Source organism: Lissotriton vulgaris, chromosome 1_1 (assembly GCF_964263255.1).
Source record: "Lissotriton vulgaris chromosome 1_1, aLisVul1.2, whole genome shotgun sequence".
Classification (NCBI taxonomy): Eukaryota; Metazoa; Chordata; class Amphibia; order Caudata; family Salamandridae; genus Lissotriton; species Lissotriton vulgaris.
In genome coordinates this window covers 1,134,075,231-1,134,087,378 of record NC_141685.1, presented here as the reverse complement: position 1 = coordinate 1,134,087,378, position 12,148 = coordinate 1,134,075,231, and the positions used below count along the sequence as shown (strand labels likewise).

Below are 12,148 nucleotides of genomic sequence, written 5' to 3'. Positions count from 1 at the left end.
TTAGCATAGCAAATCTGTATACATTTAACGATCCACCGGGCTATCCCTGCTTTGGAAATGGGGTTGCCTTTGTGTTGTGGAGAAAAGGCAACGAAAAGCTAATTTGTTTTTCTAAAATCCTTTGTTCTGTCTATATAGTACATGAGAGCCCTTTTGACATCTAACGTGTGTAGGGATCTCTCTGTGACATTTTCTGGATTGGGAAAGAAAACTGGCAGTTCTATGGTCTGGTTCATGTGGAACTGCGAAATCACTTTAGGCATAAATGTAGGGTTGGTGCGTAATACTACCCTATTTGCGTGGACCTGGATGAATGGCTCTTGAATGGTTAGTGCCTGGAGTTCACTAACTCTCCTCAGTGATGTAATGGCCACTAGGAAAGCAACTTTCCAAGTCAGAAATTGAATCTCACAAGAGTGTAGGGGTTCAAAAGGTGGTCCCATTAATCTGGTGAGGACCACATTCAGATTCCAGACTGGTGACGGTGGTTGTCTGGGAGGGATCACTCTTTTAAGTCCCTCCAGAAAAGCTTTAATGGCAGGCACTCTGAATAAGGAGAGGTGCTGCCTGTTCTGAAGATAGGCTGCTATGGCGGATAAATGTATTCTAATGGAACTGTACGCTAGATTACATCTGTACAAATGCAACAAATAACAGATGATGTTTTGAATAGATGCATCCAGTGGGTTAATGTCATTGTTGGTTCAATATATGACAACCTTTTCCATTTAGCCGCATAGCATGCTCTGGTTGTAGGCCGTCTTGCCTCCTTGATGATATTCATACATTCCGGCGGCAAGTTGAGGTAGCCAAATTCTAGGACTTCAGGAGCCAGATCGCCAGGTTGAGCTGTTGCGGATCTGGATGCTGAATGTCTCCATGGCTCTGCGCCAAAAGCCTGGGTGTGAGGCGTAGCCGTTGATGCGGTACCACGGATAGTTCCAGAAACGTGGTGTACCATGGTTGGCGTGCCCACATTGGAGCAACCAGAATGAGGGTCATCGAGTGTTCCCGTAGTTTGCGTGCCACCAGTGGTATCAAAGGTGCTGGGGGAAAAGCGTACGCAAATTATCCTGACCAGTTGATCCATATCGCATTGCCCTGCGACTGTGGGTGTGGGAACCTGCTTGCGAAGCTTTGGCATTATGCGTTTTCCCTTGTGGCGAACAGGTCTATCTGTGGATGACCCCATTGCTGGAAGTACGGTTGGAGTACTGATGGATGTATCTCCCACTCGTGCATCTGGTGGCTGTGTCTGCTGAGCAGATCCGCCATCTGGTTGTCTTTGCCCGGGAGGTGTTCCGCCATGAGGAAGATGTTCCTTTGAATGGCCCACTTCCACATGCTCTGAGTCAGATGAGACAACTGTGGAGAGTGTGTTCCTCCCCGCTTCTGTATGTAGTACATGGCAGTTATGTTGTCCGTCCGGATCAACACAACCTTGTTGCACAAGTGTACCTTGAAAGCTTTCATCGCCATGAAGATTGCCATCAGTTCCAGAAGGTTCATGTGCATCTTCTTTTGCTGTGCTGTCCATAGTCCCTGCACTGTGTAGTGGAGTACATGAGCTCCCCATCCCTGGAGAGACGCGTCCGCCGTCAGTACAATTTGTGGGACAGGCTCTTGGAACGGTCGGCCCTTGCAAAGGTTTCGTGGGTTCCACCAATGCAGAGAGTTGAATGCCTGACCGCTCACCAACACTAGGTCCTTTAACTGTCCTTGAGCCTGATTCCCCTGACGTGCTAAGCACTCCTGAAGCGGACGCATATGTAGTCTCGCGTGCGGGACTATGAAAATGCAGGAGGCCATCATGCCTATCAACTGCACGAACACTTTCGCTGGAAGAGAGCGTTGAGGTCTGAATTTTTGTATCAGCAATTGCATGCTGTTTATTCTCACTGAATTTGGCTGTGCTGTGGCTGCCAGAGTGTCTATCGTCGCACCCAGGTACTGTCGCACGTGGGCGGGCTGAAGGTGGGACTTTGGGTAATTCAGTGAGAATCCCAGACTGTGAAGAAGATGTAAGGTGTGGGACATGTGGCTGGCACACTGCTGGGCCGACTTTGCTTGAATAAGCCAGTCGTCCAGATAAGGGTAGACATGTATGTGCTGTCTCCTGAGGTGTGCTGCTACTGTTGCCAGGCACTTTGTGAACACCCTGGGTGCCGTAGTTACTCCAAAAGGGAGGACTTTGAACTGGTAATGTTGATGTTGAATAGTGAACCTGAGATACTGTCTGTGTGACGGGTGTATGGGTATATGGAAATACGCATCTTTTAGATCCAGCGTTGCGAGGAAGTCTCCCTGACTGAGTAACAGCAGAACCTGTTGCAAGGTGAGCATATGAAAATGCTCTGACAGAATGTAACTGTTTAGAGGCCTGAGGTCTAGTATAGCTCTGAGCGACCCGTCCTTTTTGGGTATTAGAAAGTAGAGAGAGTACACCCCCGACCCTTGTTCTTCTACAGGCACGAGCTCTATGGCCCCTTTTTGCAGCATGCTGACGACCTCCTGCTGCAATAAGTGTAAGTGCTCTGCGGACATAGGACGGTGTCTTGGTGGGATGTTGGGTGGAGTGGACGTTAATTCCAGACAATACCCATACTGTACAATGTCTCTCACCCACCTGTCTGTGGTGATGGATTTCCAGACCGGCAGGAACTGTTGTAGTCTCCCCCCGACAGGTGTTATGTGGTCGGGGGCAGTGACAGGGCGTCACTGTTTGGTATTGGCAGAGGATCTGGAACTGTTGTTTCCTCTGCCTCTGCCCTTGATGTTGTTACCCTGATATCCACCATGGTTGTTCTTATTGTAGGTGGATTGTGTACCTCCTTTACTGTACTGTGTTTGTTGCGTTGACTGGCCTCTTGAGGGGCCTCTAGTACTGGAGCGACGAAAGGAGCCACCCCGAAACTGTTGTGACTGCAGAGCCCCCATAGACTTTGCAGTCTCCGTGTCCTTTTTAAGTTTCTCAAGGGTGGTGTCAACCTCAGGTCCGAATAAAAAGTCTGGTTTAACTGGCTGATTGAGGATAGAAGTTTGAATTTCAGGTTTGAATCCTGAAATCCTCAACCAGGCGTGTCGTCTTAGCATAACACTAGTGTTGATGGCCCTGGCTGCAGTATAAGCTGCGTCCAGAGCACACTTGATGGAAGCATTGGTTATGAGTTTCCCCTCCTGTATGAGTAGCTCTGCCCCTCCTTGTACTGATCAGGTAGGTGTTGTAATAGTGTCTCAAGGGTATCATAATGTGCCCTGATATATCTGGCCAAGAGAGCCTGAGTGTTAGCAATGCGCCAGATGTTAGCCGCCTGCGCAGCTACTCTTTTCCCTGAAGTTTCCATAACCTTCGACTCTTTGTCCGGAGGAGGAGCATCACCTGTAGTCTGGGAGTTCGCTCTCTTACGTGCATTAGAAGCAACCAATGAATCCAATGGCAACTGTCCCTTTATATAAGGAGGGTCCACAGGGGCCGGCCGATATTTCTTCCCAATCCTTGGGTTTAACACCCTGGCCCTAGTGGTATCTTTAAAAATGTCTGCAGCATGCTTGAGGACCCCTTTGAGCATGGGCAGGGTTTTGACTGCCCTTTCTGAAGTTGAAAAAGTGTCTACCAGAAAGTCTTCGTCCACAGGGTCAGCATGTAGCTCGACGTCGTGATTACTGGCTGCCCTCTCAATAAGGGCGTTAAAATCAGTTGTGTCCTCCGTAGGAGACGTTTTCACACTGTACACATGAGTGTCCGGCCCGTTTGCGGATCCCTTGAGTCAGCAGGGTCCGTCCATTGTTGGTCTTGATCATCAGGATCAGTGTCGACATGATAGAGGTCATCCTCATTATAATTATCCCCTGTCTCAACATCTGAGTATGTTGGGGAAACATTTTGAGGTTCCTGTTCATAGTGATGGAGGGGTTCCACAAGAGCTGGAGAAGTTGTAGAAAGTCTATTTTTCTTCAAGGGAATCTTATATGATTCCATTGGAGTCTCTGGCATTAACTTTCGTTTGTATATGGACAGTCTCCCAGTGTCCGAGCCGATGAATTGTCTCGGCTCCTGGTCTTCAGGCTCTTCTGTAGCCTCCAGTTCCGTCGACACGTGTGTAGCGGCGCCAATAGATTTTTTCGGCTCCAACATCTTCGGACGCACCGAGGGTGGTAACCCAAACTTGATAGGTGTCGACGCGGTCTGAACTTGTCCGACCAGCTTCGGCATCGGGGCCTTCTTCGGTCTGACCGATGTACCCTTCTCCTTGATGCGTTGGAGCGACTCCGACACTTCTTTGGCTATGAACGGACTGGGTTTTGTCGACGCGACAGGGTCCTTGGAGCCAGTCTTCGACTTGTCCGTAGGCCTCGACCGAGGATCGATCCCGTCTTTCGGTGCGGGCCGTTTGTGGGAATCGACACCCTTCGGTGTCGGCTTCAATGGCTCGACGGCCTTGACCCTGGTCTTCGGCGCCCCAACCATTGGCTTGACGACCTTCTTGAGTTTTCCGGCATCAACGGCCATTTTAGTTTTCTTCGGCTCCGAGGGTTTTGAGGCCTTGGAGCCGACGAGAGGCACAAGCACTTTTGGTTTCGGTTTCTGCAAAGACGCTGTCGGTTTCGATTTCTTTGTATCGACCGATGGCGGTTTTGAAACCGCAGGCTCTTTAGAAATGTTCGAAGCCGGGCCTTTATGCGGGGCTGTAGAACGAGATTGTGGATCTTGGGTAAGGCCTAGTGATGATCCCTCGACCTGAGCCTTACTGAGTGCGTCATCTTCGGCCTCTGTGCGGCCGGGTTGGCCTAGCTCTTCGCCTGAGCTATCTTCTACAGCCCCAAGGGCCTCCACATCGTCTCCTACCTTATCGACGACGTTCTCACCTTCGTCTTGTACCTCCTCGTCTTCGGCTTCATACTCGGAGTCATGGCCCGAAGCCGGATCGCAGCAGTGTTCCTGATCCTCCAGATCAGCGACCTCCTCGTCTTCGGTACCGAAGATGTTCACGGGAACAGGCGCTGACTTTTTCGACTCCAGTCGAGTCGCGCGTCGAATCTTGAGGGTTTTCTTCGACCTGAACCGGGCACAGGCCATACAGTTGTCTTCGGTATGGTCTGGGGACAGGCACTTGTTGCACACCGGGTGGACATCGATGTGCGGGTATTTTGCATTGCAAAGGGGGCACTGCTTGAATGGACTTCTTTCCATTTCAGATCTAAGATCGGGCAGAGTGTGGAAAGAAAAAACCTGTAGAGTCCTCAATGTCCACTAAGCAAAGACACCGATACCGAACGAAACGATACCGACGCTATCGAAAGCCTTTTGGCTTTATAGGAAGTTTTCCTAACTTGAGCTAAGATAGTAACATCCAAGCCCAATGGCGGAAAAAAACAATCTGAGGGTGGAGAGGATGCCCATGCGCACTGTAGTCCAGTCTCATGATACTTCGAAGACTCTTCCAGGACAACAATGTGCAATCATCCGGACCCAACACTAGGCGGCGATCTATGCACAGATATGAATTCAGCAGCCCACATGCCTCGAACACTGAGTTACCCCATTATCTTTAATGGCTAAGAGTTAAATGTAACAGCAGTTGAACCGTACTGTCTCTACAACCTTGTTCTGTGTCAGAAGTGATAAGTAAGTCGTCAACATACTGCACCAATACAAAGATCGATTTGTAGGTATTTGGAGTACTGAAACGTCAGGAATAATGCAGGATAGTCTAGATGGCTCGCGGAGCTCGCTCAAACAGCGGCCAGCTTCGAGCCAGGCAAGCTCCGCCCCTTTGCAAAATATATTTAAAGCTGATATTTGAGTGATAAATTATATGGTGTTTGCGAAAACAGTATTATTAGTATTATCTTCATGCCAGGGACATTGCAGCTATAACTATTGTGTATTACTCGTATAGATGCATTCCACATTGACAAAGTCTTTTTACTTTCGTGCAGGCAACCCTGCAAGATGCACTGATATGTTCATTGCTGGTAATCATCAAAAGAGAGGGGTGACAGAGTGCACACCAGTTTCTTCCACTTTTCATCCAATAATTTGTTCAACATTTGGTCTGCTTGCGTGCAAGCCCGGTAACATGGTCCGCCAAAAAAACGTGTTTGTGAAACACTTGAAGAAATGGGGCGAAGTGACGCCCCAATACCGGCGAGGGAGTCGGGTAGAAGCTACTCTGGGAAAATGTTTGATTATGAATTCAGAGGGCCGACATTTGATTGTGGGGTGAGTCATAGTTTAAGGCATGCAGTTTTAACATTTGGTGCATTGGTTAACCTGCTTAGGCAGATTAAAACCACAGTCTAACAGGAATGTTTTGAATTTTTAGAGAACCCCTGACCAAGGGCCAATAAACAGCCCGAAATGCATTGGGTGATACAGATTAACCTTTGAGGATTACTTATGCACACTACGTGCGCCAGAATAAGGCCTGGATGGGCATTTCAACAGCCTTTAGGACACAGTGAATAAATACCTCTCATATGATTGGAAAACAAGCAATGAATCTTGAAAAGTAGTGGATTTAATTGGAATAAAATCTTGAGAAACTGGATTATTTGTGGCATCTTTGTTATGAATGAAGCAACGCTGTGCATCCGCTATTGTGGCGTCACTTCGCCCCATTTCTTCAAGCATTGCTGGTAATCAGGCATAGGGTGCAGTGGTGGCTCCTCCACTAAGGGGGAGGAGTGTCGCCCAACTGCTTTTCAGCAGTGTGAAAAAGGTAAATTAAAAGGAAATAACACAATGTCATTTTATTTTTCCCTGCTTAAGCAGTTTTGCAGGCGGGGCGGGGCTGGGCTGCTCTGCTCACAGAGCAGGGGGAGGAGTGTTGAGTGCCCTCTGTCAGTCCGCATGACGTCTTGTGCCAGCCAAATGGTCATGCGCACTTTGCATGTTTCCCACTGGCTGTTTATGCACAGCGTGGGTGGAGGACATGCAGAGGCTCCCACTGTCTGTCTGAGTGATGAACCATGGTGCTCAGACAAATCACAACGCTGCTGACCTCAGCATTGCGATTGGCTTAGGGAAGCCTGTGTGTTTCCTGCTTCCGTTCCGCCCAGAGAAGACGCAGAGAAACGGAGGAGAGACACAGGGAAAAGGTAAGGATATTTTTTTTCTTTCTTACCCAATCCCTGCCCAACCACTCTGATCTGTGACAGCTGCCACAGAGAGGGTGGCCACTAATGCAGTCTTGTCTGGTTTGGTCGCTATTAGAATATTAATAACCTTAGTGGCTCAGGAATAGTTTAATATTTGAGCACGGGATAACGCCAGCATACGCTGAAACGCTGATTTGACTGCAACCTTGTACCGCAACTTCTGATCCCTTTACATGAGGGAGGTAGTATTTTGAATCTGTCATGTATCTTTATTTAATAAGAGTGGAACAGGAGAAGGACAGAGACCTTAGGGCTTTAGAAAGCCCCAGGCCTGCGTGCCACAGGTGGTGAAACACATGTTGGCTGCGTCTTCATTACCCTGCACTTTGGTCTACCTTGGATCATAAAACTGAACTTTGTCTGGCAAAGATCTGTACTTTGTCTACATTCATTATCCATTAGGAAAGGATATTCTTATTTAATATTTGTACCAGCTTTGTCTACCAAAGTCACATTCGGAATCTTTCTTAATGAGTTGGGGGCTTCCAATTTCTGGCCATCTGGCCAAAAGCAAAAAATGCCCCATTGGATGAGGACGTACACCTCCGGGACGTTAAACCCCTTTCTATACCTCACTAGGACTAAACCTTCTGGTTGTACCCACTCAAGCCTATATTCTCTAATTTGGACATAATTGAGACTCGTCCTCCTTTTGCAATTCCATGGCCAGATCCGACTCAGTGTTCACTGCTGTGAATACTCTATCGATGTTTCGACCCACATATTGTCACATATCAAGCAACTTAGGTTACCACCTGTCTTTCTGTAGTGCAGAAACCCTGTTTAAAGTAATATTAAGGTTTGAAACATTGACAGATTATTACCTTGGTCACCCATTGATTGTCAGACATTGTACCCCTGTGCACATATGGGATTATGATTAATTTTGTCCATGTGATCATTGTCAATTGCATCCTATTACCAACCATGCGTGTTGGTTTATCTTTGTTGTCCATAACACCTGCGTACATTACAGTGGGAACAAATACTATATTTATTGATATGAGGGATTTTGCATTGGCACGCATTGAGGCTCGCGAGGATAAGATTTCATCTTCATGAGCCCGAAAAGTACATTGTGTACTTTGACATTTATACTCACCCGAGTTTATAGGATTACTGGGTGTGTCCCCTGGTTTACTTACTGTTGGGCACCCTGGCCCTGTCAAATGGGAAAGCATAAAACAGCCAGGGTTTGGATTGGGTTTTTTGATCCTGAGGGCCGCAACGGAGCCAAAAAACAGTGGCCCCTTTCAAGCTGGTCCAACAGTCCAACACCGAGTCTGGGTTGTGATAATGACAACTCCCTATATTTTGGAACAACCAGACTCTCTGATTCTCAGACTGCAGATTATTTAGAATGCAGTGGAGTGTCGGATCCTCGTCTGCCCAGCACACTGTTCTATCATATCAGACAATATTTTTGCTAATGATATTCTGACATACAATCCGAGCTATGAGTGAGAAGCATCAGACCTTCATGCTTTCAGATACACCCCTCTCCCATACAACTTCACCAACAATACCCTATAAACCATACTTAAAGGCTTGTTAATCGAACTTTGCATGCTCTCCAGTCAGCAAATAACAGTACCATACTATGTGAACCCCCCCCCCCTCCTATGGTACTCAATTAGACTTTCACTTTCATTAGGCCCTCATTGACAGAGCAATGTTAACTTCCCTTTAGAGATCCGAAAAACCTTATCAGGCCACCATTATAAACCCTCTGGGGGATTTTTGTTTTGAGTTTTATACAGCGCGAACTAGACTCGGAGGTATCAGAGAGGCACTTGGGAGATTAAGGGGCATATTATCAAGAACGGGTTAAAAATTATCGCCGGGTTAGTGACAAAAAACTGCTGCTAAAACGCCGATAATGGGCTTGATAATGCCCTTGAGAATTCCAATAGATGTCCATGTTCTGGTGTGAACACGGGCTTCTATTGGAATTCTCCAGGGCATATTATCAAGCCCATTATCGCCCTTAACCGGCCATAATTTTAACGCTGTTCTTGATAAGACGCCCCTAAGTGATTTGCCCAGAATCACAGGATGTTGAGCATCCTTGCCGAGACTCGAACCTGGTTCCCCGACTTCGGGGTCGACGCCACATCCTCCATCCTCTTTTACATTTAATACCGCGCCCCCTTCAAAAGACTCCCTCTCCCCGTTACTCACTACTGACTAGAGTACCTTCTGTTCTCCTACACACCGTCCAGCCTGCACACTACCTACCACACCCAGCCTCGCCCCCTGCGGCTGGAGGAGGGGCAGCACCCCGCCCCCCTCCTTGGAGAAATCCCGGAAGCAGCGGGGAGTGAGACAAGGTACACGTCGCAAGCCACCACCAGCAGCGAGGCGGACAGACAGAACATTTCAGAGGAAACGGTCATAGCGTTCCAGATCACAGCAAACCGCCTGGTGACGCAACGTGTAAAACAATCACATTATGTAAGTTCCTCGGATAAAACTAGCCTCAACTAGTCCTCCAATGAAGGTGTCGGTGTTGCAGTGACACCTATATAGAATTCCTGACTTCCTTTTAACAGTCATGCCCTACCCCCTTCTTTGCAAGTCGTCACCTATGCCCCCTTCACTCAGTAAACTCACGCCCTCTTGGTATTGTCCTTACGACCTTACCCTCTGTGGTGGCCAGTGGGTGCGGCTGCTGTTCAGAGGATTGTTTCCTTTTCCTCTGGGCCCTGACTCCTACCCGCAGCATGTGCGGGGCAGCAGCGACACCTTGTGGTCAAGCAGAGTGAACATGGCTCTCTGTAGTCCACGATAGTCCTTATTTGGTAAACTGGTGATTTAACGGCAGAATGTCTGAAAGTTCACACGGGGAAAATATTTTTATTGGTTGGAATTTTTCGTCTCTTATTCTGATCCAAGAAGAGTAATTCTAATTTCAAGTACCTGAAAAAAGAAGGAACCAAGGTGAAAAGAGTGCCCACTTTTCAAATTATCAAATATGGTTCATCTAATTTCAAAAACAAACAATTAACTCATTCAGTGCATGCAATGGCAATCTATAATGTCGTAATACCCTACAACTGCAACACAGAAAACCACCGAAAAGTGAACAAAAACCCAGTTGTGTGGTGAAAGGAGGATCGCAGATATTGCACAGAGGTACTTTGTAGAAGGTTGAGCTCTAAGTTAACATAATATGTCCTACATCAACACTGATAAACTGAGAGCTATCGTCTCATTGTGCAGAAATACACTGTTATAAAAGGTTTCAACAGGTTTCGACTCAGTGCCTAATCCTAGTCGTTATCAGGACTTGCTTAAAACATCAATTGTTCTGGTCGTATATATTCTAATACTTTGTAGTTTTTCACATTCTCGTTCAAAGTAAGTAAAAACAGTCATTCAGAGGCATCGAAAGAAGTTATGAGAGAAGTTGGAGAACTACTCTCAAACGAGGTTGTATTTTCAGTCAGCTGACATTTAGAATCCTCATACATTCTGCAAAATGATGTTCGTGTGAAGACAGTGTAAGGGAAACCCACCTTAGTGCTGGTGGTCAAAGAACAAGTTGTGGTCATATATACAGAAAGTGGTCAAAAGGCTGAACACTCAAAACAATCTAACTAATAGAGGGATGTACAATGCACTACTTCATTCTAGGGTATAATAGCAATGCATTGCCCCATGAAGTACTGGGGAAGACGAGCAATGGTCTATAACTGAGCTCCAAATTGCTCCAATAAAGGCTTGGTCACCACTGGCTGTCCAACTCAATTTGATAACTATAGCCCACTCAATGAGAGCTTGTAATGGCCGAACGCAGTCCGATTGTGATGGCAAGGCCACGTTTAATCGTACTGGCCAAACATCTCGGATAGATTACATCTTACTCGAGACAAGATCATGGCCTAGGGTCTCGGATTTCGAGATTATTCCCCGTCACGACAGTGACCATAACGCTCTGGTCTTAAACTTGAGACTACCCGATACTGGCATCTCTGATGGGAGCAAATCAATCCAGAACAGTGAATTGAATCTCTCCAATAATAGGAGAAGGCTTAAATGGCCGGTGGTTAAACAATCCCTAGATAAAATGAGTGCCTTATACTCACTTGTCAGTGTGACCCTCATCAAGATTAGTGGCTGTACGGAGCTGGGACAAGAAGTGGTGGCACATAAAGTTGCAAAACTTCACCCGGGGCTGGTGGCTGCATTGGCTGACATACTTAACCCGGTAGTAGAAAGGCAAAGGACGACCCAGAAGACTTGGTTTAATGATAATTGTAAAAAGGCGAAGGCTCTTCTCATTGAGTCAATTAACGCTCCTTTTGGGAGTCTAGTTAAATTGAGGAGGCAGGAATATAAAAAGGCCATTGCAGACGCTAAACAGCAATGGGAAAATAACAGGTGGGACAACATAAAAAGTGCCCTTGGCAATAGGAATATGCAGGAGTTTTGGGCAACTGTGAGAACAGGCAGCAGTTATGGATACGTTGCAGACGAGCCGAATATCGCACCCGAGAGATGGATGGATCACTTCGGGGCGCTATACTCAATGGAAATAGGCTCCCTCACGAATCAAGAGACCGCTCAGAACACTCCCAAGGATATACAATCTTATTCAGTAGCTGACTCTGTATCGACCACCCCAACCTAGTCCTAGACACAAAGATCACACTGCTGGGGGTTGAGGGTGCGATAAAAAGAGTCAGACTACCAACAGGCAAAGCTCCTGGAATTGACAAAAGTCCCCGGGGACCTTTACAAAGACCAAACTGAGATTTGGACTGCTTACCTCTCCTTGGTCTTTAAGCCATATTGCAGGACTCCCCTATACCGGAAACTTGGTTGGGGGCAGAAATAGTCCCAATATTTAAGAAAGGCTGCCCACTAAACCAAAAGGAAGACACGTAGAAAAGGTCTGCGATCTGCGTAAACTGTCCCACACCGAATATAAAAGTACAGTCACACCTAAAATTAGACCACAAGTCCAAATTGCAGGGAAAGTGCG

The 12,148-nt window shown here is 47.0% G+C and overlaps 1 protein-coding gene across 1 annotated transcript in view; it reads right to left on the bottom strand.

The window, feature by feature from the left end:
• LOC147748775 (breast cancer anti-estrogen resistance protein 3 homolog) overlaps window positions 1-9,826 on the bottom strand; it is a 232,009-nt gene extending 222,183 nt beyond the window's left edge. The window contains exon 1 of the mRNA XM_086963797.1: window positions 9,805-9,826. The gene's annotated coding sequence lies outside the window, so the exon portion shown is untranslated. The remainder of the gene's footprint in view (window positions 1-9,804) is intronic.
• Between the last annotated feature and the right edge of the window lie 2,322 nt (window positions 9,827-12,148).